The following is a 14,721-nucleotide window of genomic DNA, read 5'->3' on the forward strand; positions in this document are numbered from 1 at the left end:
GCCTCACTGCCCTGAAAAGGTTCAGGCCTGGACAGAGGCTGAGTGACACACTGAGGGAATTGTGGAGTTAGTGGAGAGGCCTACGGTGGGACCATCACAAAATACCCCTCCGTCTTGGGAGGTCCTGGAGCGGAGAGGCCAGTGTGATCAATTCTGCCCAACAGTCTTCACCGAGCATCTCCTAAGTCACCACTACTGTGGGAGTTCCCAGGGAGAGGAAGACATTCCTTGCCCTTTGAAGTGCCCCTTGAAGCTGCTGAGGCAAACATGCAATGGGAATGTTAGGTAGAGTAAGATCATTGCCTTCGGAGAGGTACAAAGGGCTGAGTGAACTCAGAGGTGGAGATCCCACCCAGTCAGGGTGGTTAAAATGGAGAGTGCAGCTTTGACATGAGCCTTTGCACCAGTTAGGACTGCCTTTGGCTGCGTGGAACAGAAACCTGAGTGCTGAGGTTTAACAAATCAGGCTTTGTACTTCTCATGTGACAAGCAGTGTGGAGGGAGGCCAGTGCAGGTGTCGAGAATGTCATCAAAGATCCACGCCCCTCTATCTTCTGAGCCAGCATCCTTAATATGTGCCTTTTGTGGGTTGCAAGTTGGCTCCTCTGTCCCCAGGCTTTCTAGGGAGCAAGAAGGAGAAATGCAAAAGACACATGCCAGCTCTTCCTCCTTGTTTTTTGTTAAAAAAAAAAAAGTTTACATTTCATTGGCCAGAGCTGTATCATAGCATTACCCCCTTGTAACAAGGGAGCCTGGAAACTCAATATTTTGAGGAAGGCACATTGATCTCCCTTCCCCTCAAAAAATCAATGTGCTGTAAGTGAGGCAGAAGGGAGAGCGGATCAAGGTTGGCAACAAGCAGTGCCTGCCAGGGCCCTAAAGAACCTGCAGAAGATGCTTGGATGAAGTGTGGAAGGACTTACAAGTGGAGGAAACAGCTGGAGCAAAGGCCCAGGGTGGGGACGTGCCTTGGGAAATCACCAACAGCCCCGGTCAGCTGGAGCACAGGGTTTGACTAGTGAGCAGAAAGTGCAGGGGCAGTTTGCATTGCCAGGTTTGTGGACTCGCCCTCCTGCCCAGGTGCACACACTGCATACAGTAGGTCAGGCATGAGGGAAGCAACAGCAGACAATGAGCAACAGCTGGAAAGGTCAAGTTCAGCTGCAACCTGAGACAGTGATTGAAGTTCAGAGAAAAGCAGATGACAAATTTCTGGACCACCTGGAATTGGCAGCCACGGGTAGAGGACTACTGGGTTGGACCCATGGACACTCTCAAGCAAAGCAGACCTCCAGATACACTAGAGCCCCTCATTGTTCCCTGAACAAACCAGGGAACTAGGTACCTGCATCCACCTCTTGCCTGAGGTCTATTTATTGTCACTCCCCCATCTCTCCTCCTTGTCTCAGCCAGTCCAGGCTGCAGTGAGAACAAGGGTCAGGTGGTGCAGAGTGGTTAGGGTGGAAGGTGCTGATTCCAGCTTTAGGGTACAGGCCAACCCTTCATTGCACTCTTCCCGAAGTTCCTGAGACACATCTCTACCCGGAGTGGGGGTGGAGGGGTGTGTGTGTGTGTGTGTGTGTGTGTGTGTGTGTGTGTGTGTGTGTGTGTGTGTGTGTGTGTATGTGTATGCAGCCACCCTTTGCTGCTGTACCTTGTCAGAGACACCTGGCTTTTTTGACTAGGAGGCACTCAGGGTCTCACCTTCCTCTTGTTACCAGCGAGGCTCTTCTGCTAAACTCTGAGGAGGCAGAGAGCAGGGGACCACTGTCCCAGTCAACACTTCACTGTCCCAGGCTTCCAAAGACCCCCTTAGCTTTTCCTTTCCCAAACAGAGTGCCCCAACTTCCCCTTTCTTCCTGGGTCCTCTGCTGACCTCCGAGTCCTCTGCGTTACTTTTTGGAGATCCTCTTCAGTTTCTCACCCTTTATTAAGGGCCAGATGCCAAGGAGTGGGATAAGACGGGGTAGGGGCATTATTCAAGTTCTGGTCCACTTTCATCAGGACTCATTTATCAGGTCTTTGGTTTCTGGAAGAGTTCCATCCCTCCAATCCGTGGGGGTGCTGGGCTATAACACAGATGTCAGGATCCCCCTTCAGAGAAATGCTGGAATGGAAAGACCAAGCGACTGACACATCATGTAGCCGAGTAGCTCACGGAGTCCTGAAAACCCCGCTACAGCATCCCTGCAGGGGGTTAGGCATTCCCAGGGACAGAAAATTCCTTACAGCTCTCAACATCTCCGGTGCTCTGATACATTATGGGGAAGTCCTACTGAAGAAAAGGAAACACAATCTTCCTCATGTTATAATAACAGGCACTACTGGGCACCCTCTCTATAGCAGGCACTTTGCGGGGCACTGTATTGTACTGTACTGTACAGAAAGACCCCACTGAATGGCACTCTGACCCTACAAATTCAGTTCTATTACCCCCATTTCACAGGTAAGGACATTTACAAGACAGCTTCAATAACTAGTCTCAAGACTAGTAAGCAGCATGCTGCTGTTTGAAATTAGAACCCTAAACCTGTGCTCTTTCCACTACATCCGCTACATTGACCTTGGCACTGTTGACATTTGGGGCTGGAGAACTCTTGGTTGAGGGGACGTCTGCACATTGTAGGATGTGTAGCACCATCCCTGGCCTCTACTTGCTGGATGCCAATAGCACCCTCCCTCCAGTTGTGACCAAAATCATCTCCAGACATTATCAAATGTTCTCTTGGCGGGAAGGACATCACCCCTGACTGATTTGTCTGCACTACATCACGTGTTGTCTCTCTCTAATGAGCTCAAAATGTCCTTTCTACCTCCTGGCCCTGGTTCCCCTCACCGGAGTCAGACAGAGCATCCACTTTGTCTTTATATCACCCATCGGTCCTTCAAATAATGACAAGGCTGTTCCTTATCTCCAGGTCTCTTCTGCAGATCAAACTCCAGTGTTTCTTCATCTTTTCCCAGTATACTGTTGTTTCTAAGCTTTTCACCATTCCAGCTGCTCTCTGCTGATGAGCATCGGTTGTAAGGAGAGCTGGGCTAGACTAAATGAAGGACTTTCTTCTTCACCTGTCCTCTTTCACTCCTCTCTCAGGAGCAGCCCAGATCAGTCATTGCCTCCTCTGTGAAGCCCTTCATATGCCTATCATAGGGTGGGTTTTCCTTCTGTGGTCCCCATTACTCTTTTTTCTACCTTAAGGCCTCGTCATTTGTTTACTCTGTCTCCCCCCACCCAGGTTTTTATCTCCTCAAGTTCTAACTACCATTACATCCCTCAAGCAGAAGCCCGGACACATGGTGGGTGCTCCCTAAGTCTGACAGGTGAATGGGTATATAACAACAGCACATAATGAATGTTGGGTTTACATAGGTGAAAAGTGCTTTGAAAAGATCGAAAGCATTATACAGATATAAACGGTTTCTATTTTTCTTCTTCTCTTTATCTGTCTCAGCCCCTCCCTTCCCCCTGGTCCTCTCCAAGCAGACCCACCAATTGGCTGAGACCATTAACTAAGCTTTATTTGAGGAATGGGAAACTTGACAAAGAAGGTAACTTCTGGAACTTTTATCCCATTCTCTAGTCTGGGCAGTTTGGTCCAGCGAGGGTTAAAGTGTGGGTGGCCAGTATTAGAATCTAACAGGAGCTGCCTTCTCTTCTCTCCCTGCCTTCCTAGTGATTTGCAAGACTGGCTTGTTAGGGGAATTCAATTTTCCCTAGAACCTACCACCTGGAAAAATACCTCACAGCACAGATGGTGAACAAGGAGTGCATTCATGGGAGAAGAAAACCAGTGGTGGGCACTGGACCAAGGCGCCCATTGGTTCTGGGGTCTAGTTAGGTCTTCCAGTTGTACCAAAGGCATGTTGTTATGCCTGGCCTGAAAGGCAGCCACGCAGGCCTGGCATCCAAATGTGTCGCTCCCCTGCCCGCTCTCCTGGAGTCTGAGAGGACTACGGAATCAACGGGCCATTGCTTCTAGGTGTGGTGCTCTTTGCAGGCTTTTGCTAAGTGACATGGTCACCTTCAAGTTCAGGTCCCTTCATGAACAGAGAGGCCAGTAGGTGCTTGGAGAGCAGGAAGAGGAGAGGAACTCCTGGGATACGAAGTCCTGCCCTGGGAGCTCTCAGCCTGATGGGAGACTCACCTGCCCTCGGGAAGTTAGGGAAGAGAGATTTCCACAGGAAAAGGCTCAGTAATGCATGAATGTCAAAGCCATTGACCTCTGTGAAGAAAGCAACTGTGAGGGGGATGGGGGGAACAGGGACTTTGGAAAGGTTCAGAAGAGAAGCATCAGTGGGGCAGAGCACAAATCCCCCCAGCCAATATGAAAGATGTTGTTCTGCTAGTACAGGAGCAGTAGGTGTGTGTGTAGGGGTCAGGGGGGTGGCTAAACTCAAAGGTGTGAGCGCACAGACACCCTCCATGGAAGTTAGAGAGGGCTCTATGGAGCTGGATACTTCTTTCCCCCTGGCCCATGTTCTTTTCTGCTCTGAGGTCAAGGAATGTGACAGGGTGTTTTGGAAAGGGGTGAGACCATAAAGTGGGGGCTTTTGGAGAGAGAACTGAATCATGGCCTGAGCCCTAGGCCTCTGTCACTAGCCAACCCACTCGGTGACATTGAACAGGTTCCTCTGTCCCTATGTCTCAAAGCTCAAAGGCAGTGCTTGACTTGGGAGAAGGATCAACCTCAGGCCAAGGCAGTGTCCGGCTGTATCCCCAGCTCCGTCTCAGCCCCGACCTCTCCCTGTCCCCACCTCCCAAGTCCAGGCACCACACACCACAAGGCAAGGGGACAGCAAAAGCATCCTCCATGGATGCCCACGTGGCCACAAAAATGAACTTAGCATGCATCACGTGACCTCTCCCTCATCAAAATAAAAAGGAAACTGACAGGCTGGTGCCACGGGCTGTCTCTGACAAAGCAAGATTTAACAGGGATAAATGTCAGGCCCTGAACTTGAGTCTAAAATTCCAAGTGCATGAACACAGAATTCTGAAGGCAGGGCTTCGAAGTGGCATGTGTAGGAAAGCTTTTAGGGTTTTAGTGGGTCGTAAGCTTGGTGTGACTCAAGGAGCTGGTGACAATGAACATTCACCCTGGAAGTGGTAAAGCTTACAGTGTGCTCAACACAATCTCACACTGTCCTCAAAATAACCTATGGTGTCGGCACTACCCTGTTATCCCCATTTTGCAGAAGAGGGAACAAGGTACAGAAAAATTTAGGTAATTTACCCCAAATCTCCTAGCTAGGAAGTGGTAGAGCCAGGATTAATCTCGACCCAGACCCTGAACACTCTGGGATGGAAGCATGGAATTTAGGACAGGGAAGCAATCGTCATTCTCTGCTCTGTGCTAAAGCAAACCTGCTTTCAGGAGTCTTCTGTTTTGTTCTAAGACCAGCACTCCAAGTCTTCATTAAAGGCAAAATGGTACACATTCAGAAGAGGGTGTTTCAGAAGATTGGAGGAAGGAATATTTGGAAATGTTACATTCTCCTTCTTCATCTACCAGGTGCTTTAGCCTCAATGTGGAGAGGCATCTTGACATCACCCTCAAATCCATTCTTCCACACCCACCCATCACCAACTCCTCAAGTCAAACCCAGCTTAACACCCCCTGAACTACTTAAAGCTTTTTCACTTGTGTCCCTTCTAAGCCCCGCCTTCCCAAACATGCCTCAACTCAGCCACTTCTCTCCATCTGTGGCCACTTCTCCAATCTAAGGCACCAGCACCTGTCACCCTGATCACCGCTGACCCTCCTAACGATGCAATCCCTTCTTGACCCCTTCACCACCAGGCTGCTCTCCACACTGCAGTCAGAGTGGGCTCTGACAACCAAAATGGGAGCGTGCCACTTCACTACACAGAGCCCTTTCATACGTCATGCTCTATATAGAGCCCCGACTCCTAACTCTGGTCCTACTTAACTCTCTACCTCTTATCTCAGAGCCCCATTCACTGGCTCTAGTCATGTTGCTTTTCTTCAGTTTCTGCTACATGTCATGTTCCTTCTGGCCCCAAGGCCCTCACACATGCTGTCCCCTTTGCCTAGAATGTTCTTCCCAATCCCGCCATCTCCTATAGCTGCTCAAGTGTCGTTTCCTCTTATCGGGGCTCACCCCGCACCCCACCCCGAGTAGGTCTGTCTTGTTCTCCTCTAGTAATCCATTAGCCCTTAGAACAGCTCTGTGAGGCAGGTGCTAGTATTACACTGTCTTACAATAAAGAGTGGAGGCCCAGAGAGGCTTAGTAACTTGTGCAAGGCTCCACAGTCATTAGAGGGGTAGAGTCAGACTTTGAACCAAAGTCAAAGCTCTCAATCTGGGAGCCCCTGCTGGGGGTCCACGGAAGACTCACTTTCTGAGGGGAAGAAGGTCTGATTGCAAAGGGCCGACTCCAGAAGCCTGGGAAGCCAGTGTGCTAGGAGGGAGTCTAGCCTGGATGCAGCTGACCTTGGTGACTTCCAACGCCTGTCTCTCACTTTATGCCCTAGCCAGGGCTGCTAGGGGGATAAAATGGATTAATGGAAGTGAAGGTGCTGACAAAGTTGGAACACGCTCCCTGAACACAAGGTCTTGCCGGTTCCCCAGGCTGGCAGGACTGGAATATCAATGTGGTCTAGTCAGACCGAAGGTCAATGGACATGGCCAGGCAGAGAAGTGGTTCCTGCTAAATCAACCCATTACTTCCTTTCCGGTCCTGCTTGCCTGCCCCTCGTTTGTGACCTTCTCCAATTCCAGGAGGGAGAAAGGGAGAGTAGAGGGAAAGAAGCAGGGAGGCAGCCAAAACAAGAAAAGACAGGCTGCTCTTAAAACAACAACCCAAACTCCCCCATGATTTATGAGGTTTGGTCCATGCTGGGAGCTTTGGGATCAAACTGAAACCCTTTGGCGCACCCGGCGGCGGCTCAGTAGCTCGGCACAGGCTTTGTTTTGCAGGCAGGTTGCCTCAGGCTGCCCTGGAATTCTTCTGGCAAAGGGGCCGGTGCAGTCCAGAGAGAGGGGTTTGGGGCAAGGAGAGCTAGTGACCCCCATCCTGTGGAATGGGTGGAGGCCCTAGGGATCCCTGGAATTTTGTTGGAGGAGCCTGGAGGGCAGCCCCTTAACAGACAGGTGGGTGACGGGGTGAGAGAGCTGGCAGGACCCAGCCTGAGACTCACTTCATTTGTTTGGTTTCACTCTGCCCTGCCTGCCTGCCGCAGAAACTGTGGGTGGTGGGCAGAGATAAGCACTCGGCCAGAGGCAGGCACAGAGCCAGGCTGAGCTGTCTGGGTCCTGGGGGATGGTGTGGGAGGGGGCTGTGACAACATGTGGCTGCATCTAAAGATGAAATGGGGAGAGGAGACGACAGAGAGAAGGGGCGGAGGTGGCTCCTGCAGCCCGGGGGAAGGAGAAAGGGAGGAGAAGTTAGGACACTGAAGAATAAACACCTAGAGTAGAAATAGAAAGGAGGAAGGAAAAAGGGAGCGTTTTGTATCCTCCTGAAGGGCAAAATAGAGAAGATGGCTTCATCCCGAAATTGCAGCAAGAAGTGCTGGGCTAGATCTGAAGAAGAAGGGAGGCCCTACCTACCTGTATCCACTGGCACGAGTTACACAGTGCGGTGCCTTCCTCAGAAGTTCAGGGAGGACAGGGTGTTTGGGGAAGAAGGAAGGGATGGGTCCTGAATAAACGCAGAGAAGCGGGCCTGGGAATCTCTAGAGGTCCTTCTACATAGGCTTTATGATTTTCTAAGAGCCAACGAAAGGACAAAGCGGCAAGAATGATTCCCAAGAACTGGAGCAAGGGGACAGTCCTGACATTTACTGGGGGCCACTGGATCAGGCACAGTGTAGGTCACCTTGAGTTCACACGCTGGCCCTGTGCAGGCGGTAGACCTCTCTTTCACAAGGAGATAATTCAAGGAAGCTGTACCTGTCCGAACAGCAATTATGCAGCAGACTCAGGATTTGAACTCAGGTCTGACACAAATGTCTCTTCTTGGGAAGAGGCAGTGGTGGTTGAGGAAGAGAACGCTGAACCTGAGACCAAGGTCAAGTGTCTGGATCTGACATGCAAGAGATGTCTTGTGATCTTGGACATACAATTTCCAAATCCTAGTCTCAGCTCCCTATCTAAGATGGGGGTTTGGGCTAGGTGCTCTCTAAAGCCTTTTCGTTTTTAATCTCTAAGCGTGTAAAGTTTAGTTGGGAATCTGCTTCCCACTTACTCTGTCTTATTCTTACGAATCTGATTCTTTCTGGTATTATGTTCTATTCTGGGCTTACACTCGAGGTGTGGGGATCCCTGCCTGCAGCCCATTCAAGATTGAGGGTAGAGGTTGGAATTTATGATGACACTTTTTCTAAGGGGTTGTGATCAATTAACTAACCAAATAAACAATTATTTATTAGCCCTACCATGTGCCTGGGATAGTGCTGAATTGGTGATACAAAGGAGAATGGGACTTGCTCTCCAGCTCCAAGGAGCTTCCAGACCAATGGGAAAGCCACGTCCACAAAAGATGCTTGCCCAGTGTGATCAGAGATCACCAACGCCTCATAGAAAAAGCTTGGTAAGTCATGCCTCTTCCACTTAGAGACGAAAAGGAAAAGTCTACGTGAGATGAGGTCGAGGCCATTTGGGACCGCACAATCTCGGTTTTGACGGCTGTGCTTTGGCCGCATGGGTGCCAGCCACTTCTGACCTTGGGCCACATTGCTGAAGTCATGGTCAGTTGTCTCTGGCCATGGTTGACAGTCTCTGGAGGAATCTGGTGTGGCTTAAAGATGGCCAGAGAACAGTGATGAGTGTGAGCATGAGGCAAACCGACAGCAGAGTGGACATGCTGAGGAGGGATGACTGCTCTGAGAAGGGAAGACCCTGAGAGCAGGAGACCACTGACATAGAGGGGAAGGTGGAGGGCCTTCCTGGCAAAGGGGATGAGAATGTTTATAGGCCTGGAGGAGAGAAAATAAGAGGTTTGTTCCAAGGATTGCAAATAACTGCTTGAGTCGGCAGAGGGTAGAGGGTCTGGACATTGTGGTAAGAGACAGTAGCAAAGTGGTGGGCAAAACCAGCTTAGACAGAGCCTGGCCTTTATCCTGAGAGCAACAGAAGAACTTTCCCTCCTGCCCTTGTCCAGAACATCCCTGCTGTAAATAGTCCCCTTTCCTGTCTTGCTTTACAAGGCTAACAGCTGCCTCGGATAAACTCCCTTCTGCTTAGCCTGGTCAAATCCTGACCATCGTCTACAGCCCTGTTCAGATTCCCTTTCCTCCAGGAAGCCTCCTTGGACTATCTCATTTTATTTAACCATTCATTCATTCAACAAGTGTGTATTAAGCTCTTCCAGTGGGCTAGGCACTGGCTGTGAATAAGCAGACGTGATTTCCACCCTTATGCAGCCTTCGGAGTACAATGGTTTGGAAGCTTCAGTGATGTCTCCTTTTTTGATCTCCTTGCTATACTCAGCTGATGAGGCTGTCAAGGACCCTTCCATAAGCAGTCTCCCCGCTCCTAGACAGATAGCTCCCTGGGGCAGAGACCAGGTCTCCCCATCTCTGTACTCTGGGAGTGCTTGGCCCATATTTTAAAGATATCTGGCTTTCCAGCAACATTAAACCAAGTGGAAAGTTCTCTTAGCTGACAACCTCCCTTTTCCTTTGCTCTTCAGTTTCAGCACTCCACAGAAAAGTGGGCTGGCAGCTCCAGCTGAACCTTAGGCCCCAGGATGCAGAAAGAGCACAGAGAAAGGAGGGGCCGAGAGGGGGAGGAAACGCCGGGGCTGGATGCCAGCCTGATGCCTCTGGCCAAGCCAGTGGTTCCTGGTCTTCTGTGCTCTGGAATGACGGGAGCTTGCCAGGGCATCTTCATGCGGCTCCTACCAAGCCTCTAGCTCCTCACCCTGGACAGAGCCACGCTGGCAGCTCCTCCTGGGCCCTCCTTGCAGTGCACTGGTGCCCCACGGTGGACAGAAAACAGGCCTTGATTTCACTCCCTCCTGAGGGTTTGTGTCCCATCCAGTGGAGAGGGCTCTGAAGCCTTTGTGCTCATGGCGTGCTGTTCCCGCCTTTGCGTGGGGGTGGGACTTGGGCATTCTTGTGATCGAGTCCTTTCTCCACCCTGACCTCAGGCCACTCACCTGGGCTTTCTGGGGTTTTTGCCTCACAGTGCGGCACACTCATCATCAGGATAGGTTTACCCCCACCCCGGAGCTGTCCTGCAAATCAGGCAGAGACCCACCCCCTGCTGGTAGGCCCATCCCAGCACAATCTTTAGGAGAGAAGCAGGCTACTCTGAGCTAGTCTACATGGCCATATGGGGGTTGGGGCACCCTGTGTAATCCTCCCACCTTCGAGGTGGGGAGATAGGAGTGATGATGCCAGAGGAAACCAAGGCTTCTGTCCACCTGCAGCTCACCATCTCCAGAGGGCGGGGGCAGAGTCAGGGGGACAGCGGCTGAGAAGCCATTGAGGCTGAGGGTGTGGGGATGAGGTAGAAGGCTGGGGAGGATGGGATCCTTGGGGCTGAGACAAAACCCTGAAATGCCGTGGAATGCAGGAGCACCTGCTTTTAATTTCCCGCTCTTAATAACAGGCTGTATGTGGCTGCTGACAGGAGACGGGTGATAACCCCCCAGAAGCCACTGATTGGACAGTCCTACCCCTGTGGCTCATCTCTGGGCTCTGTGCTGGCCCCTCAAATCTCAGGGCATGAGCCCCCTGGAGTGAGATTGCAGCAGTCTTATCACGGAGGCTGAGCAAAGCTAGTGAGAGAGACGCTTCAGGGAAACAGATGAGGCCAGGGAACGGTGACCACATCTGGAAGCTGTCAGGAGGAAACAGGGCCAGAGATAAGGGGGAAAGAACAGGAGGGCAGCTTGTCGAGATCAAAGTGTAAGGAACAGTCAGATCAGGAGCGGAAAGTGATGGGGAAGGGAGAGCTGAGCAGCCCCAGCGCTTTGCAAGGGCTTTCAGACGTGTCTTTCATTTAACCCTTACAACAGCAAGGTCGTGATCTCTTTTACAGAAAACAGAAACTTAGGTAAGGAGTTTAAGTCACCTGCTTGTGGTCCAATGGCTAAAGTGATGGAATGGGGATTTGAATCCAGGTCTATCAGATTCCAAATGGGTTCCCTATCATTCTTTCCGTAGTTCACTTGAGAAAGGAGGCATGGCTGGATGAGAGGAGACAAGAGGACTTGAACTCCAGAATTCTAGAAACAGCACAGAAATCAGGATCCCGTACACCAGTTCTGCCTCCAGGAGAAATTAGATGTCAGCCAGAACCATGTCATGTTTTAATTAGGTAGCCAATTAATTTTGAAGAGAGGTAACAGAACCAAGTAACATTCTTTCCCCCCTCTCTCTCTTCCTCCCTCCCTTCCTCCTTTCCTTCCTTCCTCTCTAACGTTTTTTGGTTTTTTTAAGATTTTTTAATTGGGGAATTGGGGGAGGGGAACGGACAAGTTGCTGTTGTTTTGTGCTTCAGTCTAGTTGTGGAGGACGTTGCTTCACTGGCCCAAGCTGGCACCATCATTGCACTCTTCCTGGGCGAGGCAGATCAGTCGCTGGCCTCTGGATGGCCGCTCACGCTGGCTGCCGGCTACAAACGGTAGCTTATGGCAACCCAGTGCAGCAGGGGACTGCAGCCTACGCCGTCGCCGGTGACCCACAACAGCCCAGCCCCAGGTCGAGCTGCCATTCACCATCTTAGCTGTAGAGGGCAGTGCCACTGGCCCTCATATGTGGGATCCAAACCAGGGCCCTCTGGCGTCTCAAGCCAGTTCTTAACCAACGCACCACTCGGCCGGCCCTCTAACATTTTTTTATGGAGCAATTACAAACTATCAGGCTTCGTGCTAATTCTGAGAAACAAACATGAATAAGAACCAGCCCTTGCCCTTGGGGAACTCACAATCCCTTGGGAAATTCTAGGAAATTAAGGCAGCTCTTTACACACACACGGTCACCTTCCCTGTCTTTATTTCTGAGTTCCTCTTCAGGGCCCAGCAAACCTCCTGCTTCTCCCTGCCGCCCTGGCAACCTCTGTTTTGAGAGACAAGCTCCTGCCAAAACCCGCCCCTCTGGGAGCTGCTCCAGGGGCCACAGCCAGAGTGGTCAGTGACACCACGAAAAACTGGCCTCTAAAGGCCCTGAGCCTTTGAATTCCTCTCACACATCTGGACAGAGCTGGGCCTGGGGTGGCCCAAATTCTTCAGGTCATAAGTCATGCTGATGTCCAAACCTGGAACAAATGAACAAATGAAGAAGCATCCGGCCTCTTCCCCTCACAGCCACTGACCAGACATCTCCTACGCGTAGAACCACTCACCACACCCGACTCCTCTGTGCTATGAAATCGCAGAGCAGCACTTCGTAAGCCATCACCCACCCACCCGGTCCACTTTCAAAGCAATGCCATCGCATAAACTCAGGCTGGCAACCGGAAAACATTTCAAAATAACTCAAGTTATTTGTATGTATTCTCAAATACTAGGAAACGGATGGGCAGGTCGGAACAGTACTTCTCCAAAGACTGTTTTTCCTTTCATTGATTTCTCTGCATACCAAATGTAACCCTGCTCCTCCGTTTCCAGAATTCCTACTTCCCAGACTCCTCTTCCAGCCCTCGCCACCCATCCCTCCTCCTCCTCCTCCTCTCCCCTTTCCTCCTGACTCATAACACAAAAGCAGGAAATACACAGCCTGGCAAGGCCAGACCCTTCCTGGAGGGCAGGGAGGGGAAGACGGTAACTTGGTAAATCCCTGTTTCCTAGGCAGGGGGAGGACAAGGGCTGGAGACATTCCTGCAGTTCCCGGTTTCCCTATCACAGTAGCTATCATCACACAGAGCCCTTCCAAATCATACCAAGCCCACCAGGCAGAAAAGTTTCCAGACAAAGTGACCATACCAACCTGACTATCCTGGTCAGACCCTATCTAAATATTTCGTTCCAATTCCAAACTACAATGGGCTATCAAGAGTCAATTGCCTCAATTTACAGTTGGGAAAATATGGTCGCTCTATCCCTGACTCACCGTTTCTCTTAGCAACCCTCGCATATCCTGACTGTAACACTTTCTATATTGCTATAGACTGAATGTTTGTGTCTCCCCACCCCTTAATTCGTATGTTAAAATCCTCACCCCCAATATGATGGCATTAGGAGGTGGAGCCTTTGGGAGATGATTAGGTCATGAAGGTGGAACCCTCATGAATGGGATTCATGTCCTTATAAAAAGAACCCAGGGAGCTCCCTTGCTCCTTCTGCTATGTGAGGACACCACAAGAAGATGGCTGTCTATGAGTCAGGAAGTGGGCTCCTAGTAGACAACAGCTCTTGTCCTTCCCAACCTCCTGAGCTGTGAGAAATAAATGTCTGTTGTTTATAAGCTGCCTGGTCTATGGTATTCTGTTACAGCAGCCCAAATGGAATAAGGCGTATGCTGTTGATTCCATTAGTGTCTGCTCACTCACCTAGAAACTGGAGGTCCCTTAAGGTCCCAGGTTACGTTTATTCTCATTCTGTCCTAAGCCTCATGAATAGGTCTGTAGTAGTCTGCTAATGCTACGTAACAAATAAGCTCAAATATTAGTGGCTTAAAACACAGCAGTCACTTATTATCTCTCATTGTTTCTGTGGGTAAGGAACCTGGGAGTGACTTATTGAGGGAGTTCTGGCTCAGTTTTCATGAGGTCGTGGTTAAAATGCCAGCCAAGGCTGCTGTGTCTAAAGGCTTGATTGGGACTGGAGGTACTACTTCCAGAGTTGTCTATTCACCGGTGCTGGCTGTTGGGGGAAGGCCTTGGGTCCTCTTCAAGAGGACCTCGCCATGTAGCCTGAGCTTCCTTGCAACATAATCATGTTGGGTTCCAAAAGCAAACACCTTGAGACAAAGGGAGCCAGGCAGAAGCAGCATCGCCTTTTATGACCAAAGCTTTGGAAGTCACATGGTATTACTTCTGCTGTGTTCGCTTTGTCAGGGCCATCCCAAGCTCCCCCTGATTCAAGGTGTGTGTGTAGGGGCATGTAAGCCTGGCTTCTCGGCAGGAAGAGTTCCAGTCACGTTGTAAGAAGATCTTGTGGGATGGGATAGATGTATAGGTGTGGCCACCTTTGGAGAACACAGAGTGCCACATTGGTGGCCCTTATATCCCATAACAAATGCTCATTGGTGAACTTAATATTCACTGGCAACTGGAACTGAAACAGTCATATCACAGGGAGCCGGAGATAAAAAGGAAAATAAATTTAGAGTTCTAATTCTGCACCCCTGCCTGTATCCACACCCTTTGCCATGAAATCTTCGATTGTCTTCCCCACCCCGACTCTGGCCCCAACCATATGACTTGCCTTGAGCCACAGGTTGTTGTTAGCAGCTGTGAGTTAAGCAGAGGCTTTATAAAAAAGTTTTCACATTTCTCCTGGGGCTCCTGCACGTATGCTTTTGGCACGAAAATAAGCTGGACTGGCCCACTGGAGGGTATGAGACACGCAAAAAGTGGTTGATTTGCCTCAGTTGCCCCGCCTGAAAAGAGCTGACCCACAAAGATGTGAGGAAGGCCGGGGAAGAAGAGAGCAACCCAGCACCCTGCAGGCTTGTGAGCTAAATGCACGATTGTGGTTTTAAGGCCATGAGCTTGGGAGTTGGTCAGTTATGCTGCATTTTCGAGGCACTAAATAACTGATACAGCCCTCTCATACTATCACGGAAAGCACCTCATGCGCTGGGG

At 50.5% G+C, this 14,721-nt stretch overlaps 1 long non-coding RNA gene across 1 annotated transcript; it reads left to right on the plus strand.

Annotated features, from left to right (window-relative positions):
- Positions 1-6,935: 6,935 nt before the first annotated feature.
- Positions 6,936-11,359, plus strand: LOC109386475 (uncharacterized). The gene is made up of 3 exons (XR_002124794.1): positions 6,936-7,116; positions 8,397-8,557; positions 11,139-11,359. It is a non-coding gene; the product is annotated as an uncharacterized LOC109386475 (long non-coding RNA).
- The last annotated feature ends 3,362 nt before the right edge of the window (positions 11,360-14,721 follow it).

The sequence above is a fragment of the Hipposideros armiger genome, unplaced genomic scaffold (assembly GCF_001890085.2).
Source record: "Hipposideros armiger isolate ML-2016 unplaced genomic scaffold, ASM189008v1 scaffold_134, whole genome shotgun sequence".
Taxonomy (NCBI): domain Eukaryota; kingdom Metazoa; phylum Chordata; class Mammalia; order Chiroptera; family Hipposideridae; genus Hipposideros; species Hipposideros armiger.